The sequence below is a fragment of the Crinia signifera genome, chromosome 19 (genome assembly GCF_055691185.1).
Source record: "Crinia signifera chromosome 19, ASM5569118v1, whole genome shotgun sequence".
In the NCBI taxonomy this organism is placed as follows: domain Eukaryota; kingdom Metazoa; phylum Chordata; class Amphibia; order Anura; family Myobatrachidae; genus Crinia; species Crinia signifera.
Window position 1 is genome coordinate 137833869 of NC_139226.1, and position 18257 is coordinate 137852125.

Sequence of the window (18257 nt, forward strand, 5' to 3'; positions counted from 1 at the left end):
TGTTGCCAGTAACGATTCGGTAAAGAAATCGTTCCTTGTTTCCATGAATTGAACGGTGACGAGCAAGCAAACCAGCAGAGATTGTGGCTCGTTGATTTTTGTTGTCGTCACAAAGCATGCGGAACTCATGCTCCACACTTCTGAACCTTTCCTATTGTTTTTGTTCCCAAAACAACCAAAAAATGTAGTTTTTATCTTTGAACTGGTAAAGTTCCTGTTCCTGATGTTTATGCCTACTGCTACTATCCAGCCATTTAATTAATTAATTAAAAAAAATAATAAAACTTTGTTTTCATTGTGTTTGTCCTTTGCTTAAAACTGTTCAATACAGTAGACTGTTGGCTTCCCAGCCTCTAGTTTCTGTAGTAATAATATGTATGTTGCCTTTCTTTCCTTCAAGGAATGTATCAAATACATTCGCATATTAATACAGAGGAGTCGGAGTCGATGAGTCGGCGTCAGAAGTATGAGGAGTCTGAACATTTATCTACCAACTCCACAGCCCTGGCGTACACGCAGCACAATTTAATGGTAATGACATGTACAATAATGATATCGCTAATGATATATTGTGCATATCGTCTAGTGCAGGCATGTCCAAATTGCGGCCTGTGCCATCATTTCAAGTGGCCCGCTGCCTCCAGCCAGAAGCGGGCAGAGCATCCGATGCAGGATGCACAGCACAGGACACTAAAGGTGGGGTCCCGGTGAGCGTGCCTTTACCTTGCTGTCTGCAGCAGTGAGAAGGTGTCGGCTGCCACAGTGAGATGTGTTTGGCGGCTTTTGGGTGAGTGTGCGTCCAACCTCTGGCATTCAGAGAAGGGGGGGCAAGCTACGGGACAGAGTGAATGGGTGCAAAGTGGGGAACATACAGTGAATGGGGGGCATCCAGTGAAGGAGGGGCAGGCTGGTGGACATACAGAGGATGATCAGGCAGGGGAATATAATGTGAAGGGGGCAGAGTGGAGGACATACAGCGAATGGGGGCAGGCAGGGAAATATACAGTGAAAGGACAAGGCTGGGGGACATACAGTGAATGGGGGCACGCTGGGGGACATAAATTAAATGGGGGCAGAGTGGGGGACCATTCTTATGTGCTTAATGATTCAAAGAATGTCAGGCTGAATGGTCGGCCCCCACACATTTTCACCTCACCAAATCTGGCCCTCGTCGCAAAAAGTTTGGATACCCCTTGTCTAGTGTGTATAGGTCTTTATGTACTACTGAAGATACAAATCCTAATTCACATTTTATTTCTGGCCGTATGACTTTCCTGTATGGTATACAAAAGCTGTGCCCGCCTGTGGCTCTGCTGTGGCTCTATGAGCATGCTGGGATGTAGTTCCACAGTAGGTACAGAGCCACAGGTTGCCTCCTTCTTGCATCTATTGTCTGTATATGGAACATTTATGTCTGCAGATTCATTTACTGTGAGATCTGGATGCTGGGATGTAATAACATGAGCGAATATTTACTGCTTGCGACTACATACCTCCGAGCTGTGCGCCGCCCAATCACATGGTACTGCTGCCGTGATTCATTGACAAGGAACAATCTTATTAGACTATTGACAAAATTGGTCTCCGGACAATTTTTAATGTTTTCATAATTTAATTAGCCCTGAGACATCGAATGACAAGCGTATAAATGAAACAGTCTAATTTATTGCATTTTTACTAAATACAATGCCCAACTTTCCTCCCGGTCCTGACACCCTGCATTATATTCTCCACCAAGCGATGTCATGTGTAATAATCTCGTTAGCCGTCTCTCATCTGGCACCACTTGCTGACGACAGACATTCTTGGCACCCAAGATATGGTGAGGAAGGACAGGGACAATAATATACAATACGCACCTCTGGTATACATGTGATGGTGTATACACTCACATGTACAACTTACAGTATGTACCCTGCTCATTACCACCACATGACCTGCTCTCATTTAGCCCTTTTGGACAGGTGACATATTAAGTGCCTGGGAGAGTAAAATTAATTCTGAGAGACGAGTACAATCAATTTAGTTTCCATGGGAACTTTAAACTCTTGAAATTAAGAAAACAGTCATTTGTAAAAAAAAAAATCTATAATACAGTAAGCAATAAATACTATTGTGCAAGGCACCTAAGCTATGATATAATTATTGCAGACATGCCTAAAGGGACATTTCATTGAAAATAATATGTATATTAGAGTGGTGGTAGATAATCACATATCTCCTTATTTTCGTGGAGAAAGGTAATTAGAGATTTGTATGAAATTGAATATGATTGGGCGTTTCTGAACTGTCCACTGTATCACTCTGCCATAAGCTGTATCTTGCTAGTGTAAAGGGACTGTATGGACAGGAGAGTGCGGAGTGACTGTACGGACAGCTGAGTGCGGAGCGACTGGACAGAAAGGAGAGTGTGGAGTGACTGGATAGATAGGAGATTGCGGAGTGACTGTACGGACAGAAGAGTACGGAGTTACTGAGAGTGCGGAGTGACTGTATGGACAGGAGAGTGCGGAGTGCCTACAGACAGGAGAGAGTGGAGTGACTGTACGGACAGGAGATTGCGGAGTGACTGTACGGACAGAAGAGTACGGAGTGACTGAGAGTGCGGAGTGACTGTACGGACAGGAGAGTGCGGAGTGACTGTACAGACAGGAGAGTGCGGAGTGACTGTACGGACAGGAGATTGCGGAGTGACTGTACGGACAGCTGAGTGCGGAGCGACTGGACAGAAAGGAGAGTGTGGAGTGACTGGATAGATAGGAGATTGCGGAGTGACTGTACGGACAGAAGAGTACGGAGTGACTGAGAGTGCGGAGTGACTGTACCGACAAGAGAGTGCGGAGTGCCTACAGACAGGAGAGAGTGGAGTGACTGTACGGACAGGAGATTGCGGAGTGACTGTACGGACAGAAGAGTACGGAGTGACTGAGAGTGCGGAGTGACTGTACGGACAGGAGAGTGCGGAGTGACTGTACAGACAGGAGAGTGCGGAGTGACTGTACGGACAGGAGATTGCGGAGTGACTGTACGGACAGAAGAGTACGGAGTGACTAAGAGTGCGGAGTGACTGTATGGACAGGAGAGTGCGGAGTGACTGTACAGACAGGAGAGTGTGGAGTGACTGTACGGACAGGAGATTGCGGATTGACTGTACGAACAGGTGAGTGTAGAGTGATTGGACGGAAAGGAGAGTGTGGAGTGACTGGATGGAAAGGGGATTGTGGAGTGACTGGACAGACAGAAGAATATGGAGTGACTGTACAAACAGGAGAGTGCGGAGCGACTGTACGGACAGGAGAGTGTGGAGTGACTGTACCAACAGGTGAATGTGGAGTGACTGGATGTAAAGGAGAGTTGCGTACTGACTGTACGGACAGTGACTGAGAGTGCAGAGACACTGTACCAACAGGAGAGTGTGGAGTTACTGTACGGACAGGAGAGTGCAGAGTGACTGTATGGACAGGAAAGAGAAGATTGACTGAGATTGCGGAGTAACTGCATGTACAGAAGCGTGCAGAATGACTGAGAGTGCGGAGTGACTGTATGGACAGGAGTGTGGAGTGACTGGACGGAATGGAGAGTGTGGAGTGATTGGATGGAAAAGATATTGTGGAGTGACTGTACGGACAGAAAAGTACGGAGTGACTGAGAGTGCGGAGTGACTGTACCAACAGGAGAGTGCGGAATGACTGTACATACAGGAGAGTGTGGAGTGACTGTACAGACAGGAGAGTGCGGAGTGACTGTACGAACAGGTGAGTGTGGAGTGACTGTACGGACAGGAGAGTGCAGAGTGACTGTATGGACAGGTGAGTGTGGAGTGACTGGACGAAAAGGAGAGTGTGGAGTGACTGGATGGAAAGGAGATTGCAGAGTGACTGTACGGACAGAAGAGTACGGATTGACTGAGAGTGCGGAGTGACTGTACCAACAGGAGAGTGCGGAGTGACTGTACAGACAGGAAAGTGCAGATTGACTGTATGGACAGAAGCATGCAGAATGACTGAGAGTGTGGAGTGACTGTATGGACAGGAGAGTGCAAATTGACTAGGAGTGTGGAGTGACTGTACGGACAGAAAAGTGCGGAGTGACTGTAAGGAAAGGAGAGTGCGGAGTGACTGTACGGGCAGGAGAGTATTTAGTGACTGAGAGTGCGGTGTTACTATACGGCCAGGAGAGTGCAGAGTTACTGAGAGTGCGGAGTGACTGTACGGACAGGAGAGTGCAGAGTGACAGAGAGTGCGGAATGACTGTACGGACAGGAGTGTACGGAGTGACTGAGAGGGCGGTGTTATTATAAGGACAGGAGAGTGCAGAATGACTAAGAGTGTACGGAGACAGAGAGTGCGGAGTGACTGTACGGACAGTAGAGTGTGGAATGACTGTACGGACAGGAGAGTACAGAGTGACTGAGAGTGCAGTGTTATTATACGGACAGGAGAGTGCAGAGTGATTGAGAGTGCGGAATGACTGTACGGACAGGAGAGTGCAGAGTGACAGAGTGCGAAATGACTGTACGGACAGGAGAGTGCAAAGTGACAGAGAGTGCAGAGTGACTGTACGGACAATAAAGTGTGGAATGACTGTACGGACAGGAGAGTGCAGAGTGATTGAGAGTGCGGAGTGACTGTACAGACAGCAGAGTGACAGAGAGTGCAGAGTGAGTGTGCGGCAGTAATAACACAGCATTCTTCATTACTACTGTTGGAGGAATTACATTTACTTTGTATATTCAGTGGAAATAACATTAACAATGCAAAAATGTTGTCCATGCTTAATAATTAATGACATTTAGGGGGAAATTTACTAAAGGAAATTTGTAAAAAATAGGTGTATTTGTATCCAGAAATACACTTATTTTTGACATTTACTATCCTGAAAATACGGCAATTCGTATTCGTATTGATAGCACATCAATACGAATACGAATTGCCGTATTTTCGGGATAGTAAATGTCAAAAATAAGTGTATTTCTGGATACAAATACACCTATTTTTTTACAAATTTCCTTTAGTAAATTTCCCCCCTTAATGATAATCATCAAATATAGTAAAACATTCCGACTCGTTGCGGTAAGATGATATTTCCCAAACATTTAATAGCCAAAATTTGTCTTGGTATAGGTTTTGGTATAAAGCCATTTGCTGCAAAGCCCCAATTCTCTCCAATATTGTGGCAAGTTTCTCAGGAGAGCAGTGGTCAATGGCTTTCAGCTCCACCAAACGGCTGCATCCAGATCAGCAGTATTTTGATCAAAGTGGCCAATTGCATTCTGATGGTAGTTTCTTTGGAGAAACTCCACCCATGGAGATGCTGAGCTCAACCTGACCTGGTTACAGCCTACGGTGGGGGAATAGGCTTCTACTGTATGTTGTCTTTTCTGAAGCTTGGGGCAGGTTCCTCCACAGGAAGTGGCTTTTGTTGCTGCCATTGCAGCAGCTGTTCATACCGCACTTCTTGCTGCTGTTGCATCTGTATCAGCTACTGCTGATGATTGTGCTGCTGCAGCTGATTGTGCTGATGATTGTGCTGCTGCATTTTCACTATTTCCTCCATTTTTGCTCCTTTCTAGGTTGGGAAGCACAAACTAGCTTCCTTTAGATCCCAAGCACTGACATTACAATGTAAATGTACTAAGATTTAATGGGTATGATTGCGTCCATTTGATCTTAACTACGACCGGGATCAATCATTCAGCTGATTTAGTATCAGCCGAAATCATCTGACTTGCATTTATACGAACGGCAACTTCAGGCTAATTCAGGTGAACGAATGGATAAACCATTGACAGAACTCTATGGTGGTCGGATCATTTACTAACATTTGTAGCCGAAATCAGCAGAAAATATAAAGGCAAAATAGACCTCATTTTCCATTCATATTTAAAAAATTCATATTTATGCCCCCCCAAGGAGCATATCCAGCTCTGTGCTCTATGAGCCGGTCCCAAGTATCAGAAAAAAATCAGATAGGGTACCCCGGAATTCAAGTAACAGCTCTGGGCCCTAGGACTGGTCCTGGTTTCAAAAATACCGGGGACATAAAATATGGTTCCCCATATTGTTATAAACAGCACCGGGCTCCAACAGCCAGCGTGTCTTTTTATATACCTTCTCCTGGCCAATATATGACAGCCTGGCTGGGTCCCTGGGATAGTGGGGACCTCCCCTCCTCCAGGGCATGCCCAGGCTGAAGCCCCTGGGCTGTCCCCAGCACCCCTGGGCGGTGGATGGCGGGCTGATGGTAATTAAATTGTTTTTTTTTTTTAAGTGTAAAATAAGCCATTGGGTTTTGTAATAGAACTATATGACCCAGCAAGCCTCCTCTGCATGTTGGGCATTAATGGGCCCGCTGGGACTTGCAGACCCACTACAGAACCAATACTGAAAGTTGTGACCCACACACAAAATAAAGTACAACTTTATCCTCTTCTCAAGTAGAAATTCATTGATCGTTATATATTAACAAACAAGAAGTCGCGCAATAGGGCATACTTGCCTACTTTTGAAAACTTGCGCACCATTGAGGGGTCGTGTCCCAAAGGAAGTGTCTAGTTTCATATATGGAGAGATTGTGAACGTGGCACCTAGAAGCATGGGTGTGTAATTTAAAATTACTTATATCCAAACGTAGATGAGCCCCAAAGCAGTTAGTAACAGCTACTATACTTTACTTACTTTAAGTGCTGGGATATTGTGCTGTTGATTCAATGTAATCGTATCTTATCTCTCATTCCTTTTTTCCCCAAAAATGTAACAGTGTAATGTGGGCTAGGTGACATGAGGGAGATTGCTAGACTAATGAGGGAGAGAGGGAGATTGCTGCTATTTCAGGGAGTCTCCTGGAGAATGCAGGAGGGTAGGCAACTATGCAATAGGGTAGTACTGTATGTTAAATAAAAGGGATTTTACTTCCAAAGAATAAATCAGTCACAAATTGAGTTGAATTAAAAGAACACAATAAACACATGATACATGATGAGGGATAAGGCACAGCCATGTTTGTGATGTTACTGCGTCGTCCTTCACGTGTGGCTCTGGTTTCGCTAGCATGCTGCACTGCCAGCACCTATGTAACCCATCATTCGTCCTGAGGAAATGTCATGTTGACTGTACATGGTGTTCCTTTGATTACACCCTTGTTAAAAAAGTCTGTGACCCATATGGCATATCAGGACAAGTATCACCTGTTTGGATACCTGATGCTGCATTGTCAGGGAAAGGGTGTGTGGTCTTACAGGTTGGGGTGTGGACTCATGGTCCGATCACTGCAGGGTTCTGGGGGATGTAGACTGCCTCCTGAGGACCTTGGCTACAGTGCTGCTCCTGCACTTCAAATTGAATATTTTCAAAACATAAACTAGACTTTAGTAAAGCTTTTGACACTGTCCCACATCGCAGACTGTTAAATAAACTTGAAAGCTTGGGATTGGATTCTAAGATGGTTGAATGGATAAGATCTTGGTTGTAGGACAGAAAACAGAGAGTTGTAGCAAATGGTCACAGGAGGTAAAGACTACTAGTCACAGGAGGGAAAGGTTACAAGTGGAGTTCCCCAGGGATCTGTACTTGGACCGGTGCTTTTTAATATCTTTATTGGTGATATTGCAAATGGAATTAAGGGTAAAATGTGTCCTTTTGCAGATGACACAAAGGTAAGAAACAGGGTAGAGACACCAGGAGGGGTAAAACAAATGATTGATGATCTAGGACAGGGGTCCTCAAACTATTTTGCTCTGAGACTCTATAAGACTATAAAAATAATTATGGGACCCCAGCAAGTTACTGCATAAGGTCATCACATCACACGTGTAGTCAGAAGACAGCACATACATGGCAGCATTGTGGAGGCACAGAGTGATGGGAGGAGTCTAATATACCATAACCCATCACATGTGTAGTCAGCAGACAGCACATACATGGCAGCATTGTGGATGCACAGAGTGATGGGAGGAGTGTAATAAACCATATCACATCACACGTGTAGTCAGCAGACAGCACATACATGGCAGCATTGTGGAGGCACAGAGTGATGGGAGGAGCCTGATATACCATGACCCATCACATCACACGTGTAGTCAGCAGACAGCACATACATGGCAGCAATGTGGAAGCACAGAGTGATGGGAGGAGTCTGATATACCATAACCCATCACATCACACGTGTAGTCAGCAGACAGCACATACATGGCAGCATTGTGGGGGCACAGAGTGATGGGAGGAGTCCGATATAACCCATCACATCACCTGTGTAGTCAGCAGACAGCACATACTGTACATGGCAGCATTGTGGTGGCACAGAGTGATGGGAGGAGTCCGATATAACCCATCACATCACCTGTGTAGTCAGCAGACAGCACATACTGTACATGGCAGCAATGTGGAGGAGAAGTGATGGGAAGAGTCTAAAATAACAGACAATTCAACAGATTTTTCAGACTCTTTGAATCATTGACTGAGATTAGAAAAGTCATCAGCCTGATGGTCAGCAACATGGAGTCCGCAACCCCATGCTGAGAAGGTGGGGACCCACTTTGGGGTCAGGACCCACAGTTTGAGAACAGCTGATCTAGGTAGATTAGAAGAGCATGGCAACTACAGTTTAATGCCAAAAAATGCAAAAATCATGCACTTAGGTCTAAAAAATCCAAAGACTAAATATAGTATACATGGCACTATAATGGAAACTACTGAGGAAGAGAGGGATCTAGGTGTCACTATTTCAGGGGACTTAAAGGCAGGTAGGCAATGTAACACAGCAATGAAGAAGGCAAGTCAGATGCTTGGTTGCATAGGGAGAGTTATCAGCAGTAGGAAGAAAGAAGTAATAATGCCACTGTATAGGTCATTGGTACGACCTCACCTAGAGTATTGTGTTCAGTTCTGGAGGCCATATCTCCAGAAGGATATAAATACATTAGAGACTGTACAAAGAAGGGCAACTAAAATGGTGCATGGCCTACATCACAAAACGTACCTGGAAAGATTAAAAGATCGTAATATGTATAGTTTGGAGCAGAGAAGGGAAAGGGGGGACATGATAGAAACTTTTACATATATCAGGGGTTAAAACAAGGTACAGGTGGGAGACATTCTTCACAGGAAGAGGAGCAGCAGAACACGAGGACATGCACTGACACTGGGGGGAGGAAGGTACAGGTGGCAGACATTCTTCACAGGAAGAGGAGCAGCAGAACACGAGGACACGCACTGACACTAGGGGGAGGAAGGTACAGGTGGGAGACATTAGTCACAGGAAGAGGAGCAGCAGAACACGAGGACATGCACTGACACTAGGGGGAGGAAGGTACAGGTAGGAGACATTCTTCACAGGAAGAGGAGCAGCAGAACACGAGGACACGCACTGACACTAGAGGGAGGAAGGTACAGGTGGGAGATATTCTTCACAGGAAGAGGAGCAGCAGAACACGAGGACATGCACTGACACTAGAGGGAGGAAGGTACAGGTGGGAGACATTCTTCACAGGAAGAGGAGCAGCAGAACACGAGAACATGCCCTGACACTAGAGGGAGGAAGATTCAGGGGAAATCTGAGGGAACAATGACATCACAGAAAGAGTAGTAGATAAGTGGAATAGCCTCCCATCAGAGGTGGTAGAGGCAGATACAGTAGTACAATGTAAACATGCTTGGGATAGGCATATTGATATCCTTACAAAGAAATAAGGATCAAATATGGTTTGAGGTAACGGGGGAATTTACTAAGATGTGTATATTACTTCACACGTGGTGTGGCTTTGGGCAACCAATCAGAATTAGCTTCTTATTTATTTAGCACCCTATAGAAGATAGTAGGATCTCATTGGTTGCCCATAGCAACATCACATGTGAAGTAGAATACACATCTTAGTAAATTCCCCCCAAAATGTTTAATAAAGGGGCAGACTAGATGGGCCAAGTGGCTCTTTTCTGCCATCACATTCTCTGTCTATAATTATATTTTGACCAGTGGTGCAAGTGGTACTGCCAAAAATGGGTGCGGTCACCTATGAAGGGGTGTGGCCACATTATGCCACATACCATAATGTCCCTCACACATTATGTGACACACTGTTATGCCCATTACGCATTATTACACACTGTTATGCCCTTTATATATTATACTACACAACATCATGCCCCTTAAACATTATGCCACACACTGGGAAGGGGGAGTGTTCTATACTACACTACATCACTCAGCACACTGCCCCCAAAGCTACATGTGTGTAAGCCTCAGCTAGCCCGTTTCTTCACCTATTCCTAAGGAGAACCGGACTCAGCCGCACACAGACGCACAAGTGTCGCACATCACACCTATCTAGCAGGGCACTTCCTATAGCGAACCGGACTCAGCCTCACACAGACGCACAAGTGTCGCACATCACACCTATCTAGCAGGGCAGAACATCCTATAGAGATCCGGACTCAGCCTCACACAGACGCTCAAGTGTCGCACATCACACCTATCTAGCATGGCAGAACATCCTATAGAGATCCGGACTCAGCCTCACACAGACGCACAAGTGTCGCACATCACACTTATCTAGCAGGGCACTTCCTATAGAGAACCGGACTCAACCTCACACAGACGCACAAGTGTCGCACATCACACCTATCTAGCAGGGCACTTCCTATAGAGAACCGGACTCAGCCTCACACAGACGCACAAGTGTCGCACATCACACCTATCTAGCAGGGCACTTCCTATAGAGAACCGGACTCAGCCTCACACAGACGTACAAGTGATGCACATCACACCTATCTAGCAGGGCACTTCCTATAGAGAACCGAACTCAGCCTCACACAGACGCACAAGTGTTGCACATCACACCTATTATGCACGGCACTTCCTATAGAGCAACAGACTCATCGGCACACAGACGCACAAGTGTCGCACATCACACCTATCTAGCATGGCACTTCCTATAGAGAAAGAGACTCAGCCTCACACAGACGTACAAGTGTCGCACATCACACCTATCTAGCAGGGCACTTCCTATATCGATCCGGACTCAGCCTCACACAGACGTACAAGTGTCGCACATCACACCTATCTAGCAGGGCACTTCCTATAGAGAACCGGACTCAGCCTCACACAGACGTACAAGTGTCGCACATCACACCTATCTAGCAGGGCACTTTCTATAGAGAACCGGACTCAGCCTCACACAGACGTACAAGTATCGCACATCACACCTATTTAGCACGGCACTTCCTATAGAGAACCGGACTCAGCCTCACACAGACGCACAAGTGTCGCACATCACACCTATCTAGCAGGGCACTTCCTATAGCAATCCGGACTCAGCCGCACATCACACCTATCTAGCAGGGCACTTAATATAGTGAACCGGACTCAGCCTCACACAGACGCACAAGTGTCGCACATCACACCTATCTAGCAGGGCACTTCCTGTAGAGAACCGGACTCAGCCTCACACAGATGCACAAGTGTCGCACATCACACCTATCTAGCACGGCACTTCCTATAGAGCAACAGACTCATCGGCACACAGACGCACAAGTGTCGCACATCACACCTATCTAGCATGGCAGAACATCCTATTGAGAACCGGACTCAGCCTCACACAGACGCACAAGTGTTGCACAGCATACTTATCTAGCAGGACACTTCCGTGTACATTATGTGGCACAAACACATGTGGATGAGCCGCCTGGGACCCTGCGCACTGGGAGGGGCTTGTGTATGAGAACACAAGGAATAAGATGGCAATCATCATACATTAAGAGGGAAGTCCAGGAGCAGAGCATTGTGTCTTCCTGTTGGGAGGTATGTAAATCATCTATACTTATTACTGATGATTGCGCAGCAAGATGGTTCCTGGGTTCAGTATGGACACAGGCTACACAGGGGTGGAGTTTACTGCAGGCTAGTGTGGAACTACAAGTCTCAGCATGCAGTGCCAGCTGTGTGGTATGATACTACAATGTATCAGCTGTGATACGGCCAGCAAGGTGAGCGTGACAGGCTGCAGCCACCGCTAGGGGTGGCAGGGAGCCGCTCCGGGTTTTGCGGCCAGACCCGGATCCCTAACTCCAGTACGGGTTTCGCACTCCGCCCCGGCCGCCGGGTTAGAAATAGGAAAATGGAATAATAAGAGCGGCGGATCGGGCACATGGCGCATGCGCGGAGCGTCCGTCCCGAACACATTTTCCTTTACTTGGAAAGTCACCCAAAGCCGCACAAGTGCAGGTAAGGGGCTCCCGGGCTCCCTGCAGGGGCCACACTGGCCGGGGGGTGCAGGAGGAGGGGGGTGGCAGCAGCTGGCAGGGTGCACTACCCTCCCAATGTGACAGCTATGGGGGTGCCCTGTGCTGGGGTTACAGCCTATGCCCTGTGCTGGGGGTGCAGCCTCTGCCCTGTAGGTGCCCTGTGCTGGGGGTGCAGCTTCTTCCCTGTAGGTGCCCGGTGCTGCCTCTGCCCTGTAGGTGCCCTGTGCTGTGGGTGCTGCCCTGTATATGCCCTGTGCTGTGGGTGCTGCCTCTGCTCTGTAGGTGCCCTGTGCTGGAGGTGCCCTGCTGTTCCATAGGTGCCCTGTGCTGTGGGTGCTGCCTCTGCCCTGTAGGTGCCCTGTGCTGTGGGTGCAGCCTCTGCCCTGTATGTGCCCTGTGCTGAGGGTGCAGCCTCTGCCCTGTAGGTGCCCTGTGCTGAGGGTGCAGCCTCTGCCCTGTATGTGCCCTGTGCTGGGGGAGCTGCCTCTGCCCTGTGGGTGAGGTGTACCGGACCCCGGGACATGTGTAAAGTTCCCCGAAGGGCAGAGCTGTCAGTCCCTCCCTGCTGCGCGGTGGACGGTAGAGCAGAGGGTTTGCTGTGGGTGCTCCTGGCTGGCAGGGGGGGGGGGGGTGGAGGCTCGCCCAGGGGGTGTGCGCAGGGGGTGACGGGAACCGTACATTTTGGTCAATGTCACACTCCTATTTTTGAGCCCGGGACGGGGAACAGGTGCCCGAGGTGTCAGTCACAGCCGCGGCCGCTGCAGGCACTGGGGGCGCGAACACCGGGGGGTGACGTTGTTTCGGGAACCCGCTGGATTTTCCTTCATTCTTTTTCTTCTTTTCTTATCTGGAACAAGGTGGAAGTTGGACAAAGTTTCTCCCATGTAACCAGCTGCCCGGGGGCTCCTGCGCACCGGGGAGAGGACAGGACCCCCACACTGACCCCCGGTAAGTGTTACATTGTATCTCCTGTACTGTATGTGTCTGTGGGATGGGACCCCCAACTGCAACCCCCCCCCCTAAGTGTTACATTGTATCTCCTGTACTCTGTGTCTGTGGGATGGGACCCCCAACTGCAACCCCCCCCCCCAGTAAGTGTTACATTGTATCTCCTGTACTCTGTGTCTGTGGGATGGGACCCCCAACTGCACCCCCCCCCCCTGTAAGTGTTACATTGTATCTCCTGTACTGTATGTGTCTGTGGGATGGGACCCCCCAACTGCCCCCCCCCCCCCCCCCCCCATGTGTTACATTGTATCTCCTGTACTCTGTGTCTGTGGGATGGGACCCCCAACTGCAACCCCCCACCCAGTAAGTGTTACATTGTATATCCTGTACTGTATGTGTTTGTGGTATGGGATCCCCCCCCCCCCCAGTAAGTGTTACATTGTATCTCCTGTACTCCATGTATCTGTGGTATGGGACCTCCCAACTGCCCCCCCCCCCCCCCCTAGTAAGTGTTACATTGTATCTCCTGTACTGTATGTGTCTGTGGGATGGGACCCCCAACTGCCCCCTCCAAGTGTTATTGTATCTCTTGTACTCTATGTGTCTGTGGGATGGGACCCCCCAATTGCCCCCAGTAAGTGTAACATTGTATCTTTCATGTACTGTATGACTGTATGTGTCTCTGTGATGGGGGACCCCCCAACTGCCCACCAGTAAGTTACATTGCATCTCCTGTACTGCATGTGTCTGTGGGATGGGACCCCCAACTGCCCCCCAGTGTTACATTGTATCTCCTGTATGTACTGTATATGTCTGGGGTGAGAAACCCTGCCCCCCAGTAAGTGTTACTTGTATCTCCTTTACTCTACATGCCTATGGGATAGGGCCCCCCAGTACGTGATACATTGCATCTCCTGTACTGCATGTGTCCGTGGGATGGGACCCCCATTGATCACCAGGAGAGAGGGTGCAATATCTGGTACCTCAGTGTTATTGCTGCTGATCATTGGCTGTGTGGGAAGTGTAAGAGGACACTTTCGAAACTTACATTGTAAGAGTAATGTACGGCGGAAATATCTATCTATCTATCTATCTATCTATCTATCTATCATTGTAGCAGTGTAATCCCTCTAGCCGTCCATGACCCTGATTACGCTCCTCTATTAATATGGGAGCTGAGTATTTACTGTAAATAGCGCTGGCCTTTACTCCATAAGGGAAAATGCCGACGCTTTCCCAGTGTCTGTTTAAGTAGCGACTTTATGGGGAATATTGTTGAACCTTCAGTAATCAAGTTTCTGCGATCTTGTGCCTCCTCCTGTTTAATTTATTAGACTAGTTATTTATTCTGTTGATGATAATCTGTTGCTGGTTCCCATAGAGATGTCAACTGATCTCGCTCACAAATTACACTCTGTATAACACCAAACCATTTAAAGGGGCAGTCAGAGGTTTGCAGGTGGTGGCTGCAGAGTTCTCTGAGGTTGTTTAAGTCTGCGATGTGTTGTGTGGTATAGGCAGGGTTGTGCCCACCCGTGTTTATTGTGGCTGGCATATGTAATCGGTCATGTTGCGCCCCCCCCAATCCCAGCACAAAATCTAAACAAAAAAACTTTCTAAGATCTGAAGACTTAGGAGAACGCAGGAGTGTTAGAGAATGAAAACTCTAATATTTAGCAATAATAAAGGGACTGGCTTATGCCTGTGTGGTACAGATAGTTCACCGGCAAGTCCTGTTCTGTGCTGTGTCACTAAGGGGGCTGGAAAGTGTATTCTTGTATAATGCAAGTGTACACTGAACTTTCTTAGACCCTTTTTCTGAATAAAAAAAAAAAGTTTGACCATCGTCGACGCCTTCAGCGACCAAAATAATCCCTTTCCTCTATAGTCGTTACTTTGCTGCAATGAACGGTAATATTCATTCGGATAACGTGCCATAAGAGGTGTGATTTTGTACGTTGCGGTGTACGGCTGCCCCTGCTTTCTGCTTATTTATTTTCTCCAGTAAAACATAAATCACCTTAAATCTATAAACACATAATTAGTTTTTGCTTTAAAAATAACCGAGGACAAAAAAAAAGCCAACTCCTAGTAATTGTGTCCCCTGATCCGTCGGCAGGTCCTGTCTGCAGCAGACTTTGTTACGTTGCGCAGTTTGCAGCGCATACCCGTATTTGTAACGATGCGTTTTGTTAGTGCCGTTGGCTTCGGATGCAGATCTGCGTGTGACACGTTAGGAAATAAACAGCTCAGGCGCTACAGCTTTAAACTCAGGAGTTTGCATATTCTCCTTGGATCTCTCCCCTTTGCTAATTATTGTGTTGTTTTCAGAGCAAATATGTCATATCCATGGCGACCGGGCAGGTTTATTGTCTTTGTGAAGGAATAGCTCACATAAGTAATTAATGACTTTTTTTTTTTTTTCCTCTCTGGTTTAGGTTAAACAGATCATTCAGGCAAAGTCATATCTCCACTTTCTATTTTATCACGGTGACACCAGGAAATTATTTAGGACAAGAAAATGCTTTAGTGGAGAAGTCCGCATCTTGTTTTTATTCTTTGATTTCGTTTTGTGTTTTTTTTTTTCTCCCCTTGTATAAGCCGTAGTCAGTCGGCAGGTTGTGCACAGAGAGCCGTGTGCTTTGTGTAAGCAGACGTGTTCAGTTGTAGGACAGAATAGAAGCGGCAGTGAAATCCTCCCTACGGAACTTAGAACATCGTTCTCCCTTCTTCCCTCCTCTCGTCTTTAATACGGCCATGTTCATTTTAGCAGCTTTTAATTGAAATGTTTACAGGAAAAGGGCGATGTTATATTATGCAGGAGGTGCTAACGGCAAAGTGTAAGGGTGAAACAAAACACGACGTCCTGTCTGCTCTGCGGTAACTGGATCTGGGATTATTAGGGGAGAAGGTGGTCGGGAAACTTTCTAAAGTTTGCCTTGGTGCCTCCTTGTGCCCCGTGCCTCTGTGTGACATGCCACTGCTAGCATTCACTTCCTTATTAAAACCCTTAATCTTTTATCTAGCTAACCCAGCTATCCATATGGACGGTTTAGGGGGATTAGCAATTTGTGTTTGTACTCCTTTTATTTAAAATCCCAGCTCTTCATTAAAGAGATTTGCCAGCCAAAGTGATTTCCTGCTACCTCCGACTTGTCTCTTAGGCGATATTGCGCCTAAAATATTCCCCCACCCCAAAAATATTTATATACATTTTTTACATTTTATTTTGACATTTTTTTTTTATTTTTTATTTTGTGGTAGTTCTGTGGAATCGCACCAACTGCAGACTGCATTTCTTCTTCCCGTCCTGTCTGTCGTATATTTATTCCTCTCAGCTTATGGCAAAGATGTTTGCAATAAATGAAAGACAGGCGTCGTAAACATTAGTGGTAAGAGTGGACCACAAGCCACAATAAAGAGTGAAAAAAAACCCATCTCTCTCCTCGTTAAAACGGGCATCTGCAGACTGCTGGCGATCTCGCAGTCTGCTGCCTGATATCTCACTTAGAAGACAGCCGCGCAGAGACATCCACATACAGCAGCTACATTTTTGTGAGGGGTGCGACACTTTATTGAGTCGTGGACCGTTTAGCTGCTTTATTTATATCTGTGTCGACAGGACCTGGGCACTTGAAATTGATGCTCGTCCATCCTGTTCAATACAAGTAGGCAGTTAGCACGCGTGTTAATATCCATTGAGGGACTTAGCAGTCGATAAGCGGCTGCTGGGGGAGCAGGTACATTATGACGTGATGCTTAACTTCGGAGAATAGTTGTTGCCCCCTTTATTTTCCATGGTGCAATTTCCCAAAATCCTCCCCGGGAAAGGCCTGGGTCTGTCAGGTGTTCTATCTCTAGCTCTACTCCTTGCCTGGATGGTTTATGTTCCTGCATTGTTATATTTAGGGCAAAGTTTGCTTACATAATGCCTCCACCTATAGCGGCAATTTTCTATTTTATCTGTGCTTTTTGCACTTTTTTGTTTCAACACTTTGTTGGGCTGCTAGGTGAGAGCGCCAGGCGACCGCCTTAACCCTCCGACAAAATACCGCAGCTTAAATGAAAGCAAGAATAAGAGAGAAAGAGAACATCGTAAATTTTGCTAAAATTAATCAGCCGTTTAAGGGCTTCCCATTAACAAGGTTTTCTAGGCAGCCTGCCTCCTCGCGTCCCCGGTCAGAGTCCGGGAGGGGGATGAGAAATTTGAAGAGGAATAATAAAAACAAAAGAAAGGGTGGAATTATAGAATATAAATCCTCAAGTGTCCTTGATCCATATTGTCAGATTTTTTTTTTTCCCGTTCTGATTTGTCCTGTGTGCCTTTGACAGAATAGGCACGTAGAGAAGAGAGCGACGGAGAGAGAGGGAAGGAGCGCGACGTGACGGTCCTTTGGAGCTCATTATCATTCTTAATAAGTCTTAAGGAATAAAGAGGAGCGTTGAGTATAAATGCTGGGTAATCCTAACACTCCTCAAGGTGAGAGGAGTCTTAAGGACAAAGAGGAAGGGAGGCAGGGAGACGGCAGTGGCCCCGCAGCGGTGTTAGGTGGGCGAGGAAGGGCCAGGAAGGGAGCTGCCGTGAAAAGTTGCTTCTCTCTTTCTCTGGGAATATATCTGCGTCCATCAGATGGGTGGGTGGGGGTCTGGGGGGGGGGGGGGTTGGGGTCCTAGAGGAAGGAGAAAGCACTTAACAGTTTCATTAGAGAAATTAGATGGTCACGTTATTCTCTTGTAGAAAACCTTTATTCTCAGTGGTCACGGGGAGAAGACTGTAGACGCCGAGCAATTGCTGCAGTTGTGGTTTAATATTGGAAATAAAATCAATATAAAATAAGGAAACAATTTTAATATGTTATATATATATATATACACCTAGTTTCTTTGCTTAAAAATTTTCTGTAACAAGCTGGATATCCCTCTGCAATGTTACTTTCCCCAAAGTAATTGTAAACTGTTTATTAAATGTTAAAATATTGTATTGTTTTCCAAAATCTGTAAAACATGAAAATACCTATGTGTACAGGGAGCGGAGCGCTGTCCCTGCATCACGTGACCAGGCATATGTAGCCA

At 46.8% G+C, this 18257-nt stretch overlaps 1 protein-coding gene across 6 annotated transcripts in view; it reads left to right on the forward strand.

Annotated features, from left to right (window-relative positions):
• Positions 1–395: 395 nt before the first annotated feature.
• The window catches only part of CASZ1 (castor zinc finger 1), a 233053-nt gene continuing 215191 nt past the window's right edge, over positions 396–18257 (forward strand). For 3 of the 6 annotated variants that reach the window (XM_083163468.1, XM_083163472.1, XM_083163471.1), the window contains exons 1-2: positions 12072–12216; positions 13094–13184. The gene's annotated coding sequence lies outside the window, so the exon portion shown is untranslated. Of the gene's footprint in view, positions 532–11904; positions 11979–12071; positions 12217–13093; positions 13185–18257 lie in introns of those variants that run through there. The other 3 variants (XM_083163469.1, XM_083163470.1, XM_083163473.1) reach the window with 3 other exon arrangements.